This window comes from Pinus tabuliformis, chromosome 1_1 (genome assembly GCF_031772625.1).
Source record: "Pinus tabuliformis cultivar Carrire ecotype Pingquan chromosome 1_1, CPIR1, whole genome shotgun sequence".
Lineage (NCBI taxonomy): Eukaryota > Viridiplantae > Streptophyta > Pinopsida > Pinales > Pinaceae > Pinus > Pinus tabuliformis.
In genome coordinates, this window is record NC_142297.1 from 118,735,695 (window position 1) to 118,748,760 (window position 13,066).

Below are 13,066 nucleotides of genomic sequence, written 5' to 3' on the forward strand. Positions count from 1 at the left end.
TTTAGAAGACAACATTTTGTACCAAGCATGGAAATTATTGGTTTGTGGTGGTTCCTTTTGGTCTTACTAATTCTCCAACCACTTTGATGTGTTTGATGAACTATGTGTTGTGTCCTTATCTAGACAAGTTTGTGATAGTATTCATGATGATATATTCATATATCCTAAGAATGAGGAAGAGCATGAAAAGAACCTCGAAACAGTGTTAAGATTATTGAGGGAGAATCAGTTGTATCCTAAGCTTAGCAAGTGCAGTTTCTTTCATACTGAAGTTCATTACTTGGGACATGTTCTTTCTAAGGAAAGTATAGTAGTCGACCCAAAAATATTAAATCTTTTATGCAATAGCGAAATCCTAGGAATATGGACAAGGTTAGATAATTCATGGAACTAGCAGGTTACTAGAGGTTCATCAAGAACTTATCATAGATTTCATATCCTATTACATCTTTGTAGAGAAAAAGAAAGCAGTTTGAATGGACTAAGGAGTGTGCAACTAGTTCTACGTAGTTGAAGTATTTTCTTACAAATGCTCAAGTCTTGACGATTTTAGATCCTGATAAAGAGTTTGTGGTATGTACAAATTCTTTAGAGAGAGGACTTTGTGAAGTCCTGATGTAGGAAGGATAGGTGGTATACTATGAGTCGAGGAAGTTGAATGAGCATGGGAAGAACTATGTGAGACATGTTCTTGATTTAGCAGCTATCATTGATGCATTACAGATGCGGAGACATTACCTTCTTGGTAGGAGGTTTATTCTAATGAGTGATCATAGTCAACTAAGGTACTTGTTTGACTAACCCAATCTGAATGATATACAAGCTAGATGGTTGGCTACCCTTAGTGAGTTTGACTTTGAGATTAGGTAAATTAAGGGCAAGGAGAACGAGGTTGCAGATGCTCTCAGTAAGAGAGTGTAGGTGAATCACATTTCAACTCTAAGTTATTATGCGACAAAAATACAGGAGTGGATCTTGCACGAATGACAACATGATGAGAGGTACCAATAGTTGAAGCAAAGGTTACAACAACATGGTGAAGGTTATAGTGATGAGGAGTATCACATCACGACAGATGGCTTCGTCAGATTCATGAACAAGATTTATCTGTCAGATGGTAGTGAGATCAATAATATTACCTTGAGGGAGTTTCATGTCAAGCCATATTCAGGTCACCCGGGATATCAAAAGACATCAAAAATATTTAAATATTTAAGAATTTGTATCATTGAACGAATTTGAAGAAAGAGGTGGTTGAGTTTGTTGCTAGTTGTTTGGACTATCAGCAAGTGAAAGTGGAATGTAAGCATCCAAGTAGCTCATTACAACCTATTCTGATTCCAGAGTGGTAATGGGAGGTCATTTCCATGGACTTCATTATAGGTTTTCCGAGGACATTGAAGAAGCAAGATTCCATCATGGTCATGGTTGATAGGTTGAGTAAGGTAGCTAACTTCATTGCAGTGAAGTTTACTAATTTTGCTAGTGAGGTAGCTCAGATATTCAACAGGGAGATAGTGAGGTTGCATGGTGTTCCCAAGAAGATCATATCAGACAAAGATGTCAAGTTCACTTCAATTTTTTGGAAGGAGTTATTTTCAAGTTTGGGGATAGATTTGGCTTTTAGTATAACTTATCGTCCACATACAAATGAAAAGACAAAGAGGGTCAACAATATTCTTGAGGACATGTTGAGAATGTATGTCATGCATCAACAGTGGAAGTGGGAGGAGTATACTCCAATGGTAGATTTTTCTTATAATAATGGATATCCTCACCTTGGTATTATGGGCCTTTTGATATCCTTGAGAGGATTGGACTAGTGGCCTACGAACTTGCACTGCCTCCAAAAGTAAATTTCCATGATTTTTTCCATGTTTCATTGCTTAAGAAGTATGTCCTTGATGTTGATCATGTGATTGATTGATCTATATTATAGGTGGAACTAGATGAATAATTCTAGCCATAACCTAAGTGCATTTTGCAGAAAAACAACTCACGTTCTGGAATAAAGAAATAGAGCAAGTTAAATTGCAGTGGAAGCACTTTGGGCCCGATGAAGGTACATGGGAGATGGATGATCAAATGCGGGCTTTTTATCCTTCTATATTTGTTGGTTGAATAGATGTGTTTTCTCTATGTGTTTTGGTTTATATTTATTTATATGCATATGTGTATTGTATATACTGCAATGAGCTATGTTATAAATCTCCAATAAGCAGTGTGTTGTAGATACTACATCAAGCTATATTATAAACATTCAATAAGTAGTATGGTGTTCTTGTTTTCAGTAGTTTGGTATGATGTAAATTTTTCATCAACATGCATTATAAATCTCCATGGGAAGCATGCTTTCTAGTTATAAGCATTATTGAACACCGAGGGCGGTGTTCCCCCAAGGGGGAGGGGTTTCTAACAATGCCTGGTTGATTTTATATGTAAAAATAAATATAATACCAAGGTCATGCGACACGTATTCCAAGTTGAAGGTTGGGAAAACATCCTAGTGGGCATCACTTGTGATTAATAAGGCTTGTGGAATTTGGCAAAGGAATTGGTAAAAGTCAAAGATACATGATTGACATTTATTTACAAAAGTAAGGGAAAATAGGAGAAAAGGAACGTGAAGAGACACAAATTTGCATGCAAGGGAAATTAGAGTAAAAATGAAGAAAACTGAAGAAAATAGAGGCCTTAATTATAAAATGGATTTAGAGAAATAGTTGCTAGCTTATTGAGAGCTTTTGGGTTGGAGATCAAGTTCATTTTCTCATACTCTTGCACACTTAGGAGAAATCTTGGAGCATTATTGGAGCACTTATTAGTGTGAAAATTCTCGGAAGGTGTACCAAAAATAGTTCACTTAAGTCACTAGGTGACAAGTGAACCTAATAACAAGTTAATGGCTTTTGTTATTCTAGATCTGCAACAAAAATACAAAACCAGTAGTAAAATAAGACAAAATCCAAAACAAAAAGCAACAATATAAAGTATGATGTATAATAACCCAATTGGAAAGACTATTTTAAATAAATAATTATTTTATTGATAACACCAGGTGAAGGATATCTACAGATTTATCTGTAAGTCCCCCTCCATGGGTGGCTCCTTTGATATCCTTGATGCTTCAGAAATAGATTCCCACTCTTAATGCACGAAAAACCAAAACAAAAGTGGAGAACTAAAATGGGAGCTCAAGAAAAATGACGATAATGTTGACAATGATAATGATCATGGTGAAGAATGAATGAAAAACCCTCTGCTACATAGAAAAGTATGGAGTTAATCTCAAAAATGGAGAATAATAAAATACTATTGACCAAAACCAAATATAACTACTTGGAATACTTTATTATATTTACTGGAGAGGGAAAAGGTATTTAAAATGGTTAAATAACTTTATTTAGAAATAATTAACAAAGAAAATGATTTATTAATTATCTCGCAAGAAACAATAAAGGTGTGAAATCAAAATAATTATTAAATAGTGATTTATTAATTGTTTTAATAACAAAAATAAGGAAATTCAAGTAAATAATGATCTATTTAAATATTCCTAAAGGATTTAGTCAAATGTGACAAGGAATAATTATTAAATAATGGTTTAATAATAATTCCTAGAGAAAATTAAATAAATAATGATTTATTTAATTATTCTCATGGGGATTTTTGATTTAAATTAGAAAATAATTTAATAAAAGTGGTTTACTAAATTATTTTCCACAGTGAAAGTGATTTTATTATGGCAACATTAAATCTACATGGTGTAGTTGAATCCACCTAGTTAGAAATGACTACGTGGTCATTTTTTGGTGATAATAGATTTCCCCTACACATATGAGTGTTAGGAGCAAATCGTATGACTAAAATACGTTGTAGATACACTTCCACGAGACACCAAAAGGGGAGTCAGAGAGAGAGAGATATCTGAATCAAGTCAAGGATGGACAAATAATGGAGGGGGCGAGACCTACAATACTGATAAAAATCTCTTTTTATGTGGTAGTACATGATCTCAAATGAGGCAGGGAAGGCATACCCATGCCCACCGAGATAACTAAGTACAAAGAATAATTGTGATCCCAACAATGTGGGATTGAGCTACAAAGTAAATGATACATGATACATGATACCGATACACTGGCATCAATAGGCCATAAAATAATACAGTGGATCACATATACATAATGTGCCCAGAAGAACATAGGCCAGGACTGAATATAATAACATCTGAGTACATGAAACATAATTCCATTCAAAATGACATGGGGAGGGGGGGATCCCAACCAAAGAAGTCCTGCTGAATAGGAAAGGAGTCTGAAGATCTAAATGGATCATCTAAAGGAGACATGCATGTTGTGGGCACTACAAGCAACGAAAAATGAACCCATCAAATCTACAAAACTACATCTTAGACGGGATCAATATTTGTGGTCATCTGGTCATGTGGGGGGCTACCTAAAGGGCCACCCCCTCATGAGGTTTGAAACATCTCACACAAACCTGGGAATCACTGGGACAATCGTCTGGATCATCGAATCATCAAGCGTTCGAATCTCAAGCATGCAATAAGGAGCTGATGTCGAGCACGTGAGAAACAACCAAGTCAAAGGGAAATAATGGGTCCCTTTGCTTGATCTGAGGCACTAAGGAAATATGGAAGTTGGAACCAAGGTACACCACCCTCTAGACAACTCTTCCAGAACAAATGTGCTGAGGTCGATAGAAGAGAGTCCACCATAGTTAAGGAAATGAGGAATCCTCAACAAAGGCACAAGGGAACATATGAGAATGATTGATGGACAGACACCAGGGATGATGAAGGAAGGAAATATGATGGATATGTTGTAGTGGCTACAACCACCCTCCAAAATTTTGGCTCGCATGCAAATTTCAGAGCCTACCTTGGATCTTGCGATTGATTATCCTTGGTCGCTTGTTGGTAAGTTGATGATTTCAAGCTCCCCTCCTTGATCTTAAGAGTTTTCCATGTTCTAATATTCATACAAAAAGTGTAATATTTGGGCACATGGGTTGTTGTTTGTCATGCAAAGGTAATGTTGTCATTCTTCAAGGAAATTTTATGCGTATGACTGGTTGTCATCACATAGACATGTTTCACATTCACCTCTTGCAATCACATCATGAAGGTTGTTTCATCAATAAAAGTATTTCTTATGTATTTTGGATGGCCTACATTGTGTCACTAAGTTTCTGTGTGTGATCACAGTCGAGTTCTATCAATGTTTACATATGTTTCATTGAACTCACAGTTAGACATTTTCCCAAGAAACCTAGTCTTATCCAGCTTTCCTAAACTATGCGCTTTGATTCTGCAACCATCAAGCTTCCTCCCTTGCCTGATAAAACCCCGCAGTGCATAGAGACACCAACCTCCCTTGCTGACTAAAACCCCGCAGCCTGTAGAGGCCCCATCCAACACTTCTGTCTAGAAATGTGCAGAGCAGTCTAGCTACATTGCACTGAGAAATTGCGCAGAGGTGTCCTCCGAGGACCCCTGTCACACAATAGTGACCTGAACCTCAAACTACATAGTGTTCTCCAAGTTGTCTTGTCAGTCTTACATGCAGAAACTGTGTAGACGAGCCTCATTCTGACAACAGTCACTATCCGCTAAAATTCGCAGATCTACCTCTCAGTGACTATAGGAAAAGGTGACATGGTGAAATCTCTTCCAAGGAGTTGAGGAGAAGGACCAAGGAACTGAATAATGGAAAAGATCAAGACCACATGTGTTGGGTAGCGAAAGCCCCGCGTAATGGTTAGGAGGCTCAAAACCAGACATTTTGGGTAAAGTTAGGGTAAAGACTCTGCTGAAATCGCGGAGCGTGAATTATAATGGGTTGAGTCAAAGGGTAGTCCGCCAGAAAATAATGTAAAGAAATGTAAATAGAGTCAGCCTACGCAAGGGTCGTGGGCTAGGGAAGGGTATAAATAGAGCGAGGTGCTATGGGTAGAAGGAAGAGAGGTTTTGGATAATTAATCTGGAATATGGAATGTAATGGGTTCTTGAGGAAGATAGTCTGAAAGCATCTGTAAGTCCAAGTCAAGGGTTAGGGTAGTAGGTAGAGGCTCTGCAGTTGTGTGCACAGAGGCCTAGAAAGTTCACAGCTATGTGCGCGGACCCCTGCAGCTGAGTGTGTAGGGTAGATCTGAATGTATTAAGGATAAGTGGAAATAAAGATAAGTTTCTTCTAAAATTTTGTATTCCTTCTGAGCTATCATGAATCTAACTTTCATAATATCTATTTAATTTAATCCGCTTATTGTATGAATGAATGTAAATCTGGGTTCATTTTAATGTGTGAATCAGTTGAGTTGGTTAAATGTTTGCTTAAAGATATTGTTAAGTTGTAACTGCATTCTCCAATTGAATAGTGCACTAATAAGAAAGATATAATCAATTTGGATCTGTGCGAATACCGAGTAGCGCGGAGCTTTAAACCCATGCGCGAAACCTCCAGACCACACCAAGACATCCCTAGGGTGCGGAAACCTGGTTCCAACACCCTCCCCTGCTACCTCAGGTGAGACTTCAGTCCATGCTCCGCGAGCTATTGCCGAAAGGGCGAGTAGCTGCGGGATTTGTTTGGCTAAATAACTCTTCCTAACCTAGGTCAAGCCCATATAAGCAAACAAATGGTTCCATTTCCAGGACCGGGATCGGCCTAAGAGTCATCTAATGTGGGAACACTAGAATCCTACGAAGAAAGAGCTTGAATATTGGTGGGATCTGAAGCTTCACGAGTTCGCGGTTCAAGAAAACAGAAACTCGCGGATATCGGAGGAACAGTGGTTGGATTGCTATATATTCACGGATATACACGAGATCTTCTTCATAACATTTCCAATAGAATTGTACGAGTGGGTCGCGAAGTTAGCTGATAGCGTGGGGAGGTGAAAATTAGACTAGCCAATAGTGTGGACTCCAAAACTAGAGCACAGGCTGGAAGCCACCGAGGATAGACTTGCGCGTGCGATGGATCACTAGTTAGATCAGATCATAGGGGGATTTATCATTGAATTGACGATAGATACAACCATAAGTTATAGCGAAATAGAAAGGCAATTTCTCCAAGGACTGCAGGGTAGGTACATCAAATCATTGAATACTTGGATTAAGATACTGTTGTGCAAAAAACAGATCATGTGCATATATTGATGTCTAGAGTAACACAGAGCTGAAGGGGTTGTCGAAGAGCAGGAGAAGTAGAGAACAACCCCTTGATTTCTATCTCACGGGAAAGCGAGGAGGATCTCACCAGGATCTTGCCAGGAAGTGCGGTCCGGTTGATTATAGAACGCTTCCCACTGATACCACCTCCATCTACACCGCCACCCACTTCACCCACATCAAGTCCATCCACACCAACACCACCTCCATGCCCCCCACCACCAAAAGCTGGGATGGCGACCGCAGTCAAGTTACCTACATTTCGAGGTGTAGGGAATGAAGAGGCAAGTTGGTTCTGGTTTGTGATAAAATCTATATGGGACAAGCAAGGCATAACAGATGAAAACATTAAAAAGGCCATGCTGGTTAGTGCACTACAGGACCGCGCACTGACATGGTACATAAAATACTCAACTGACCATCCAAATGAGGGAATAGTAGCGATCCAGGACATGCTTAATAAAGAGTTTGGATGACCAAAGTCTGAAGCCCAGTTAGTCATTGGGTTCAAGGAGATAGCAATGTTGCCTAGTGAAACTCCGTGGGATCTGGACCAAACGTTAAAGAGTACTATTCGCAAAGCTAACATGACTTTGACAGATGGGTAGCATTACACGTGGTTTGTGGCGTCATTAACACCCCATCTGAGGATGGCTTTGTCACAACATAAGATCTCAACCCAAGCTGAGGCACTGGAAATAGCAATGAGGTTACACGCGACCCCAATACCAAACCCAGGGTTGGGAGTTCAGCAAATCCATGCACAACTTCAAAACTTGAGTCTGGAAGTGCAAAGCGTGAAGCAAGGAAGAGTGTCCCAACCAGAGGTATGCTCAGAGGTAGGCTATATTAAATGTAAGATCTAAGCACACGAAAAGGACCATTGTCCTGTCTTCCCGAACTATTTGGCAAGAGGAGGTCTGATGCCGTTAAAAGTAGAAGTACAAGCAGGACCAAGTGCTGCGCCTGCACTCTGGTGTACGATTTTCCAGGAGGGAGGGAAGCATGCAACAAATAACTACCACCTCTTACAAAATTATACCCAGACCTCACAACAATTATATTGTAACTTTTGTCGATCGGTAGGACATGATGAGCGAACGTGTCAAAGTTATGACGTAATGCTAGAGAGAACCCCGGCTTACCAGGTGCAGACTAATGTATGGGGAGGATTGCAGACTGATTGGGGCCCAGATAGGGCTATAGATAGCTAATTTGTTATAATTATGGTGGACAGGGACACTACGCTCGCGATTGCACGAACCCAACCAGGATCTCATTCCCCTACTGTGAGCAGTTTGATCACGAATTGGTAGACTGTCCAACCATAATTGCAAAATTGAGCAAAAAAGGAGTACTCCAATCTCCACCAATCCAGAATGTCTAGATGATGCATGTGGAACCTCGCGAAGAGGACCCCAGTATAAATATGGTACTAAGAAGCAGCGCAACTGTAGGAGGGAATGAAGACGGGAAGAGGTGTGACCTACCCATGCAGGAACATAACACTGAGCCAAAACAGGGGAAGATGGGGCCAAGAGAAGCTCAGCGGGGCTTCGCGAAAGCTTCTACCCCAGGAAGGAGGGATCAAATGGAGGCAGGAGTGGACCCCTCCATGATCACTACCTTTCTTGAAACCTACATGAAATTACTGTGCGATCATGAGGCTGTTCAAGGATTGCAAGAACTGATCACCAGGTGTGCCAGATCCAGCAAACTACAGGTTGTCTAGAAGATAGGAAGACATGCTATGTGCACCGGATGAGAGATGAGACTGACCATGCAAATCAGTGACTATGAAATGGAACAAGTCATCCTGGATCTAGGCTCGGATGCAAACATACTGCCTAAACAAACCTGGGAGAATATGGACAAGCCCGCACTGCAATGGTCCCCGATTCAATTACAAATGGCCAACCAACAAAAGATCTTACCAATGGGCTGATTGCAAGGAGCAACGGTGGATATCGATGGCATAAGTACCCAAACTGATGTTGAAGTTATAGAGATTGTTCATGACAACAATCCTTACCCTGCACTGCTTGGAATTTATTGGGCCATAGACATGAAGGGGATCATTAACTTAAAAGATGCAAGATGAAATTCGAAAAGAAGTCACTACGGGTAGTAGTTCCGCTGGACCCAGCAGATGGAGAATGTTACACCAAACCTATACACGATGAGGAAAGTGACGATGAACTGGATTGCATTTATCAAATAACAATGCAAGTCCCAGATCGAATGTAGTCCACTGATAATAGAAGACCCTCGTGGGAATGTGATAGCATCTGCACCATGGATTTCGAGGAGGAGGCAGAGCGATGGCAGAATCAACTACAGGCCATTACGACACTCAATTACAATATGGTGACTCGATCGGTACGGCACGTGACGACGAAAGAAAGACCACGACCAGAGAAGAATGGTGCAACAATTGAAGCATAGCTCGCCCTGCCTGGTACATTATGTGTAATCCAGGAGCAGCCCAGTGTGCTGAAAGATGGGTTGCGAGCACTTGGAGGGGAGCTGCAAAAGCTGGGATGTAGGCGACGGTTTCAAGTTTGGATTAGAGAACGTACGCAGTGGCCAAAATGGCATAAAGTGGTAGTTCAAAAGATATGGGTTCCCATCAGACGACTGACAATTCACCCGAACCTGTGTGGAATACAGGGTCACAAAGCCGAAAGGGATCATCCCTCTACAACCAAACCAACCACTATAGGTGCAGCTCACTTCACCAGTAACGACATCCGCGACAGAGTTCAACAGCTTTGGGCAACCATTCTACATGGAAAACTACGACTCAATGAGTTAAAAGAAACTAGGGCCCGACTCTGTGCACAAAGTATGAAGCTGGACAAAGCAATTGTGGAATTGCAGTTAGAAGTTGCCTACCTGGATTATGGGAAGGAATTTCCAAAGGAAACTGATGTGGCTGGCTCTCCTACCCTGTTACAAGAATTGACCCCACTAGCATGGTTGCGACTGCATCCGAGAGAACAGGGATTCATGTGCCATAATTCAGCAGTAGAATCAAAGGAATGTATAGGGTGCTCACAACCTGGGCTAGTCGGGAAACGGAAGTCCTGTACTAGGGGTTCACCCACCTGACTATCCGCAGGAGACCCAGTCCTAGTGCCCCATGCAGTTGAAAGAGGGTGTGGGATGATAAACCATCCTGTTGTAGAGTTGCTCGACAAAACCACCACATACATACAAAAATCGCATCTACATCCCTAGGGATTCGCTACCGCGAAGGAAAGATGGAAAGCGACCGTTGCAGGTACTGTTCATGATATGATGACCCATTTAAAGCACTACGAAGCCGCCGGCAAGAAATTAAGGCAGAGGAATAATTGCCACAATCTCATTTATGATCTACCGCAAGGCCAAGCAATCAATTTTCAATGCCGAACCATATATAATCGGAGTGAGGATCACGCCACCACGTCTTACCGCTCTGCAAGAAAAATGCCCTGCATCAACAACATGATGAGTGATGAGAAATTCAAAAATAGTCCATGGTTTCCGGCATTGCCAAAGTATTATCAAGATGCAATCTTGAAGGCACAAGATCATATCACGAACAGGCCGCAGACAGCCACGCCATAGACCACCGAGCTCCCCAAATCTCCCCAGACGCCGTGAACCAAGAAAGATCCCTAGAGCCCAGACCTAGTAATAACGTCACCCCAACACCTACAATCTAGAAAATTCACGATGGAGGAGAAGGCTAAAATTATTATAATTGAAAGCAAGGACGAAGATAAGGGTCCTCCCACATACGTCGAAAAAGTCCTCCCTGAAGAAGATCCCATACAACTAGTACGGCGTCCCAAGTATGTGTCGCCAAGCAAAGGGAATGCCAGGGTACCTGCAAACCTGGATGAATTTGCCTCTGTAATTGTCACCCTGTTGCTACCAAAATATGTGCCAATGGAAAACTCAGTGGTTGGCTATGCAATGAAGTTCGAAGATTAGGACCTTGCAAATATAGTAAAATTCCCCACCTGGTGACGGACGAACTAATGGACCCAAAGATAGAAGGGACGGTGATATCCCTACAGCCAAAGGAGTGGCTACAGGAGGTGGACAAAACTAGATTTCTCTGTCTCTTGTCAATTCCTCACTTCCTCCGACCCCCTATCACCATGTTGGTCATAAAACAATTGCTCTATTTAGTTCATGAGGACATATTATGGGTTGGTAAACCCATCCATATAACATCGGAACTTGCTCATCGGGTTTTGCACCTCCCCTGTGACAAAAGAGACCCTCGGGAGATTACTAATAAAGGTAATGATGTCACGATGATAGAACGACTGAAAAAGAAGTACCAGCTCACCAAGGGACAGCTAGGGTATATCAATAATAGTATCTCCGACAATGTAGTCTGTGTTGCCACCTAGTTGCTGCCCGGGAAAGTCATGAGGAAATGTCGTGGCACTGAGGTCCCCATTGTCATTATCGCTCTTGCTGAGGAATGCACAGCCAGCATATGGTTCAATCAGTCATAGTTCCTTTGTGAAGAGTTTCATACCAATTTCCGTGAGGTGCAGGAGGAAGGCATGCGATTCCATTATGCATGGCTCCTCCTGTCCATCATGCTGGTCGCCACTAGTTTACCCGAGGAAAGCCAGTTTCTAGTCTTGGATCTGGAATGGCCTAAAGCCACTCGCTATGCTTCCCTTCAGGCGACAAGGGATGCGGGACAAATTCGCAATATCAAAATCTTTTGGGTATTAATGGACATGACTATGCGTTAGTGGATGAATCAATTACCCTACTTAACTGACGAGATCTATGAAATCATGAAGCAAATTATCGAATTTAAAGCAGACATGCATCATGTCTACATCAGGGTGCGCAAGGACCCAGCCCAGGCATGGACATCACTCCAGTTTATTGCTATTAATGACATTATTGATAGGATTGTGGATACTTGGCCAACGGCCTGCTGCAGACCCTTGGCAGAAGAGCGTGATGAGGTTGCCATTCAGAAAAAAAGGAGGAAGCCAGGTGCACCGCACAGTAAAAGCGAAATGCACAGTTGGCCGCGCAAATTAAAGCAGCTCAATAGGCGGAATTCGCAACAGCAGGCAAGACACAACCAGGTGAGGAGGCATCGACAAAGAACAAAGGTAGTCAGAAGGAAACCACTAAGCCGATTGTGACAGATACTCCATCCACTACTATGGGGGCCCCTTTAAAGCGCTTAGTGACACCAAAGTGGCCGATGCCATGGAAGAAAGCGAAGGCATCTAAGACAGACAGCAAGGTGACTACCCTCACTGAGGGAGACCTGAATGACATCTAAAATGCCATTCATGAGGCCACATGTGATCTAGTTGACGAAGTCATGTTCGAGCAACAGATTGTGTTAGGGGAGCTCCGTACGCAGTTACAGACATTAGGAATCCACGTCACAAGTGAAAGTACTACTATAAAGGGTTCTGGTATGGCAACTACGAAACCATTACTGAAAACCCAAGTCACCTATTCTGTTGCAATTCCAGCAGGTGCATTGATCGTCGACGATGCAGAGGACAGAGTTGTGCTGGGACGGCTTACAGGACTGGGACTCAACATAGCTGCTTTGCCACGAGAAAGCTTGCAGTAGCTCCAGAACAGCGCTACGATAGAGCTCCATAACCAAGAAGGCTACACCAAACAAATCATCCAGGGGTAGAAATAAATCTTGAACAGTTGTGCCTCCAACGGGACGAAGCCGTCACACAGAACCATCAAGTGCAACAGATTGTCATGGAAGCTTGCTCAAGTGCCCCGGAGCTGGAGATTACAGCTGATCTCCCTATTGAGACCCAAATTCAGAAGCTGGCTACTGGGTTCCATAACGCTAAGGAGGAGGTT